Source organism: Ischnura elegans, chromosome 9, assembly GCF_921293095.1.
Source record: "Ischnura elegans chromosome 9, ioIscEleg1.1, whole genome shotgun sequence".
NCBI lineage: Eukaryota > Metazoa > Arthropoda > Insecta > Odonata > Coenagrionidae > Ischnura > Ischnura elegans.
Window position 1 is genome coordinate 105,153,832 of NC_060254.1, and position 5,464 is coordinate 105,159,295.

The following is a 5,464-nucleotide window of genomic DNA, read 5'->3' on the forward strand; positions in this document are numbered from 1 at the left end:
CAAACTTGGGCATTGCCAAAAAATTGATCCATGAACCTCATTAATTAAGCTACAATAGATAAATACATAAATATCTCGCTACAGTATCTATTCGTCGTCAAGCCTAGTCAATAAGTTATTATTATTTAATACATTTATTAGTGACAATGTGTCAAACATGGTTAAGTCAAAATCATCTGGAACTCTCTTCTTCCGTGATGCCTTGTGATATGGTATTCGTCCGAAACTTAAGGGAAGCCGATAAAACCCCCAAATAGACCACCGTGTCCTCATCAGGGCTGGTGAATAGATGGCGTAGAGTGTCCGCTGTGTTCTCTTGCGTCGCGCTCTCGTTGTCCTTTGCATTATTCGTACAGCGGATTTCATGGTGATGCTATTTGTGAGGTGCTGTGTTTTAAATAAATCGGAATTAGTCCACTACATTATAACAATCTTTTATGATTGAAAAAACTCGTCCTTTTTGTTATAGCCTAGACAATAAGGCTCAGGTCATTGAGATAATTTACAATATATGTTTAAATTCAATCGTGGAGAACAGTTCCCATAAGTTCCCATTGCCACACCAATTGTTTTATGGCCACATGCGCATTTTTCAGGAAGTAATTGAACATTTATTATTTATATTATTGATTGAATCATTTATGTTCTCAACTAATAGACTTAGTAATTAGAGAATAAAAGAGAGACAAGATGCCGCTGAAGGAAGGTAGATAGGAGAGAAATACATGGTACTTAATGGGCGTAAGATGAAATTTAGAATGATTTAATAAAGTAGGTTTTATGCTATATCAAATTGGAATTTTAAGTATTTCATGTTATCTTATATTGGCTTGGTCGCGTAGAAATTTTCTTTCAGAAACATGTGGCAGATATTAACTTCGACGATGTTGTGAATTTTGGATTAATTTTGTCTCGAGCACCTACCTCACATGTGACTCTAAAAAAACTTTATAAAGAAGAAGACCAATGGACATCAAGTCATATTAGAATCACATGATGACCAATGAAAAATATATTCAATCGTGTGAAAAGAAGTTACTCTAAATTTTAAGATTAAGTAGCGCTCAGATAGTATGAGTTTCATGGAAGACTACCTGAGATTAGAATTTGATGAAAGGAACGATTTTCCCCTCCACACCCTCCTTACCACAAGCTCAGTCATCTGAGAACATAAGTTGTCCGTTTAAGGCTCGTAGCAAGCCTCATTAACAATATCACAGCCATTGATTCTCTCGCGTTGTGAGAACCATGGAGCAAAAAGAACGAAATTTGATGAATGGGAATTGAAATTTCTTGTCCTTCATGCTTTTAAAAGAGATATATAAAAAAATCAACTGTGGCCAAGGTTGAGACGTATAACATACTTATGACATATGACATGACACCTGAAAGAAAGATACATCATAAGCAATGGAGGCATTAAAAATCACCAAGCAAACAAATGAAATTCAGTCGAATTATTATGCTTCTTTGTTTTGGGACAAATGAGGCGTGTTACTTTTTGATTTCATTCTGCCGGGTTTCACGATAAATGCAAATGCTTGGTCGATTGCGCGGAGCCATTCAAAATAAAATAAGAGGCGTGCTGAATTCTGTAAGTGTTCTGATGCATGACACCGCCCGTCTCCTAAGCGCTTGTGCTACCCAACTGTTCTTTGAGCAATTTCAATGGGGCGTTTACGATAACCCTCCTTTCCAATAATGAACTTGCGATTTTTGACTTGCATATTTCGCGGAGTGACAATTTGGCTAGGACAAAGCGTTTAAAAGCGGACAATTAGATTCAGGAAAGCGGTGAAATCATTGAAAGGCATTCGCAGCAACGTCCTATGGAGAACAACCTTCGCCGAGGCCATTGCATCGAAAATGAAGCAAATGTGTACTTATTGTTTAGCAATGAAATGATTTATGTTCGATCACTTATTCTTTTAGTCATGACCCATTGGAGATAGAAAAAAACAGCCCTCGGTAATGAGAAAGAACATACAAAGAATAATTAAAAAATAAGCAATACTCAGGTACAGGATATTAAATCAGGAAGATCAAAGAGATGACAGAAAATACTGAACACGAATGAAAATAATCAGGTATATAACATTAGCCATTACATCTTAACTATCTATACTTGAGGTGGTTGGTTGGTCGGGGGATCAGAAAACTAAAATCCTCGTCACCTACCGCCATCGCACCAACCTCCACCTACGCATAAAATTATGCAATAAATAAAAGCGGTGATGGCATAAGATAAGTAATGTATTCCAGTTCTGGATAGCACAGTTCATCCTATAAAAAGGAAGTCACATTCGGATGGAAGTTAATCCCGTGATACTTTATAGTTGAGTTGAAACTTTAAAGCTCACTATAATAACCCACACAGCACAAGAACTCGCGTACATAATGTATTTACCAAGGAAATTGATGTATACTATACATAATGTATTTTGTAACGTATTATTGCTGTATTACAGCGTTATTATATGTAGGGATTTACATTATGTATATTGGTGTATCCATACCGGTATAATGCATAAACCTGTGAGTTTATATTAGCGACCAAAAATATAAATGTAACATATAGGAGAGTACACTGCCGAGGAAAATTATATTTGTGGATTAATATTCACTCTGAAAACTAATAATTGCCTAGCACATTATCGGTTTTAATGAGTCCACTCATAAGATCATCTTTGAGCGAAGTAGTGATATCCTTGAAACCCCTACGTTGTTTACGAGTGAATTTACGTTACGTTTCACCACTTTTTAGGGATTTTTGTGGTGTAAGTTATTGAAAATTGAAGTTTCTGATGATAGTGAATTTTCCTTTATTCTTGAATTTCATTCGCTGGGCTTAAGAAACGTGTGTTTGTGAGACATTTTTGTTAAAAACGCCTTTCACGTGTTCAGTGCCGGAGTGCGAAGAAAACTCCAGGAGTGGACCCAAAGTTAAGTTTTTAGCTTTCCAAGATACCATGAGCTGGAGATCAAGTGGATTCGGGCGATCAGAAGAGACAATTTCATCTCCACGAAAAACAGTAAGGTATGTACCCTTTCACGCTGTAATTATTTGGATGTAATTTCTAGCTAGATGTGGCTTGGAGATGTTGATGAATGTCTCCAATTCTAAAAGTGGTGATTTAAAATATTGTAGCGGCAATTCGACTGAAAATTCTTTTATTTTAGTTGTTTTTTGTATTATTTCGTTCAGTAAACGTGTGGTTGAAGGAGTTACTGGGAATTATAATTTAGCAGCCAAGTTTATGGTATCGAATATTATTTCTTAGCTTGCCCTTTGGTGTGTTATGCGTCTGAAACTCTGTACTCAGTTAAAAATACTTATTTAACTTAGAATTGAAAAGCTGTTTGAATTATTTACGCCCTAAGTTATATACTAGGGTATTTTCGATGAAGCTTCCTGAGTCATTGTATTTTTGGCGTAGTACCGTATATTACGGGGGAAAACACATACCTTTTAAGGTATTCATGCTTTCGAATTAATTTGAGCTTATGTATCATTTCGCAAGACCAGCGATACTCACTTAATAAGTTTCATGGAAAGCAATGCTGAGAAATTCATTGAGTCTCGTCAGTAACTTATATGCTATTAGTGTGTATGAACCGCCGTGAATGGAGATCGTGGGTGATGCAATGAACCGGAATTTAGCTGTGTCCGGCTTTTATCATCTCAAATTATCTTATGCTTATATCTAGTTTTTTATAAAAAAAATCATTGAGGTATGTAGTTATCTCCTGTATTTACCAGCCAAGTCATTAGATATATTTCTCATTCAGAAATGCCTTAAATTGAAAAGACTAAGTAATTTACTTGGTATTTTCTTATTTATTAATTTTAGGTGTGTGAGCTGCACTTCACATCGAGTGACATCAGAAAAGAATCTGTGGCCTTGCACGAGAAGATGGGGAGATAATTCGTGTTGAATTAAGGTGCCGAGACTGGAGGAAGGTGCCATTTCTTCAGTTACCAAACTATCATTCAGAAGACAGAAAGACAGTGGTATAAGTGACGTATAGAACTATGGTGGATGTGGATTTTTTAAGTGGATGATTGACAATAGACATTCGTTGGAGAAACTATTGAAGATAGTTATTATGGCTTCTGTCAATGTACTTAAAAATAATTTTTGTTCAAAAGAGAATGACAATATTTGTTTCAGCAAAGTATTTCATGGTAACAAGAGAGGATTGCAGCTATTATTGTGATTGAATAATGAAAATATAAAATATCTGTATTTTAATTGTTTTTTTCTTTCCTGCCACTATAATTCATTGTGGTGATTTCCTCATGCATGGTAAGAGCTGAGATGTGATTTAAGAGATATCATATTCTTTATACATATTTTTATGCTGGTGGTTTGGCAGGACTTTCAAATTTTTATTAGATTGATACATCTACTGCAAAGTGACATTGAAACTTTTGCTCATCCCAAACAATATTTCAAATGCATAAGCGCCTGGGACTGGTACGTTTTAGTAGCTGAGGTTGGACTATATGTAAATTTTGGCTTTCATTTTGATGAATACGAGCGGAATAATAGCAGATGTGTCAATGATGTTATGATTCACTGCCAATTGTCATTGAACAATCTTATTTACTCAGGCTCTAGGGTAAGATTTTCATAGCCCATCTGTCATGCAATGTCTAATTCAGTGAAAAATTGAAGAAGAATTTACTCTTTAATTAATAGAACCATTTGGGACCTTGTGTGAACACCTTTTACCCTGCTAGAAAGAAATTATCTATCCAAGGAAAGTGCATGGAATGCAACCAGGTTTAATCAAATGCTTGGCCTCGCCACACACGCTTGGGAACAAGCCTTATCTCTAGGTGGCTGTGTTACAACCCGTTACTAGCAATCCCTGGCATTAGGATGGTTATGGATTTTCCTCTTGACTGCATGCATTTGCTTTGTTTAGGGGTCATGAGGAAGATATTATTAGCTTTTATGAGAGGCAACAAAAATGTTAAGCTTCCAAGCTATGCTTTAATTATTTGTATTGATCGGTTAGTAAGTATTGCACCTCATATCCCCTGTGAATTTGTTAGGAAAAGACGTTCACTTACATGAACTACTGAGGTTGAAGGTAGCTTGTATATGTAATTGTTACAATATAACTGTCATGGAAATATACATTTTGGTACACCATGTAATTTACGTGGAAAAATACACCACTGTACATCATGTAATTTACGTGGAAAAATACACCACTGTACATCATGTAATTTACGTGGAAAAATACACTACTGTACATCATGTAATTTTCATGGAAAAATACACTAGTGTACATCATGTATTACACTGTATTATACGTGTACTAGAGGACATTTGAAGCATATTTACAGTGAAAATACACAGAAATTACTGCTGTATTACAATTGAATACAGCATCCGGTCTTCGTGTATTTTGACTGTATTACAGATGCAATACATGTGTATTCCACCTTGTG

The 5,464-nt window shown here is 35.6% G+C and overlaps 1 long non-coding RNA gene across 1 annotated transcript; it reads left to right on the forward strand.

Annotated features, from left to right (window-relative positions):
- Positions 1–2,795: 2,795 nt before the first annotated feature.
- On the forward strand, positions 2,796–3,885 carry LOC124165188. Its single transcript, XR_006866155.1, has 2 exons — positions 2,796–3,037; positions 3,852–3,885. It is a non-coding gene; the product is annotated as an uncharacterized LOC124165188 (long non-coding RNA).
- The last annotated feature ends 1,579 nt before the right edge of the window (positions 3,886–5,464 follow it).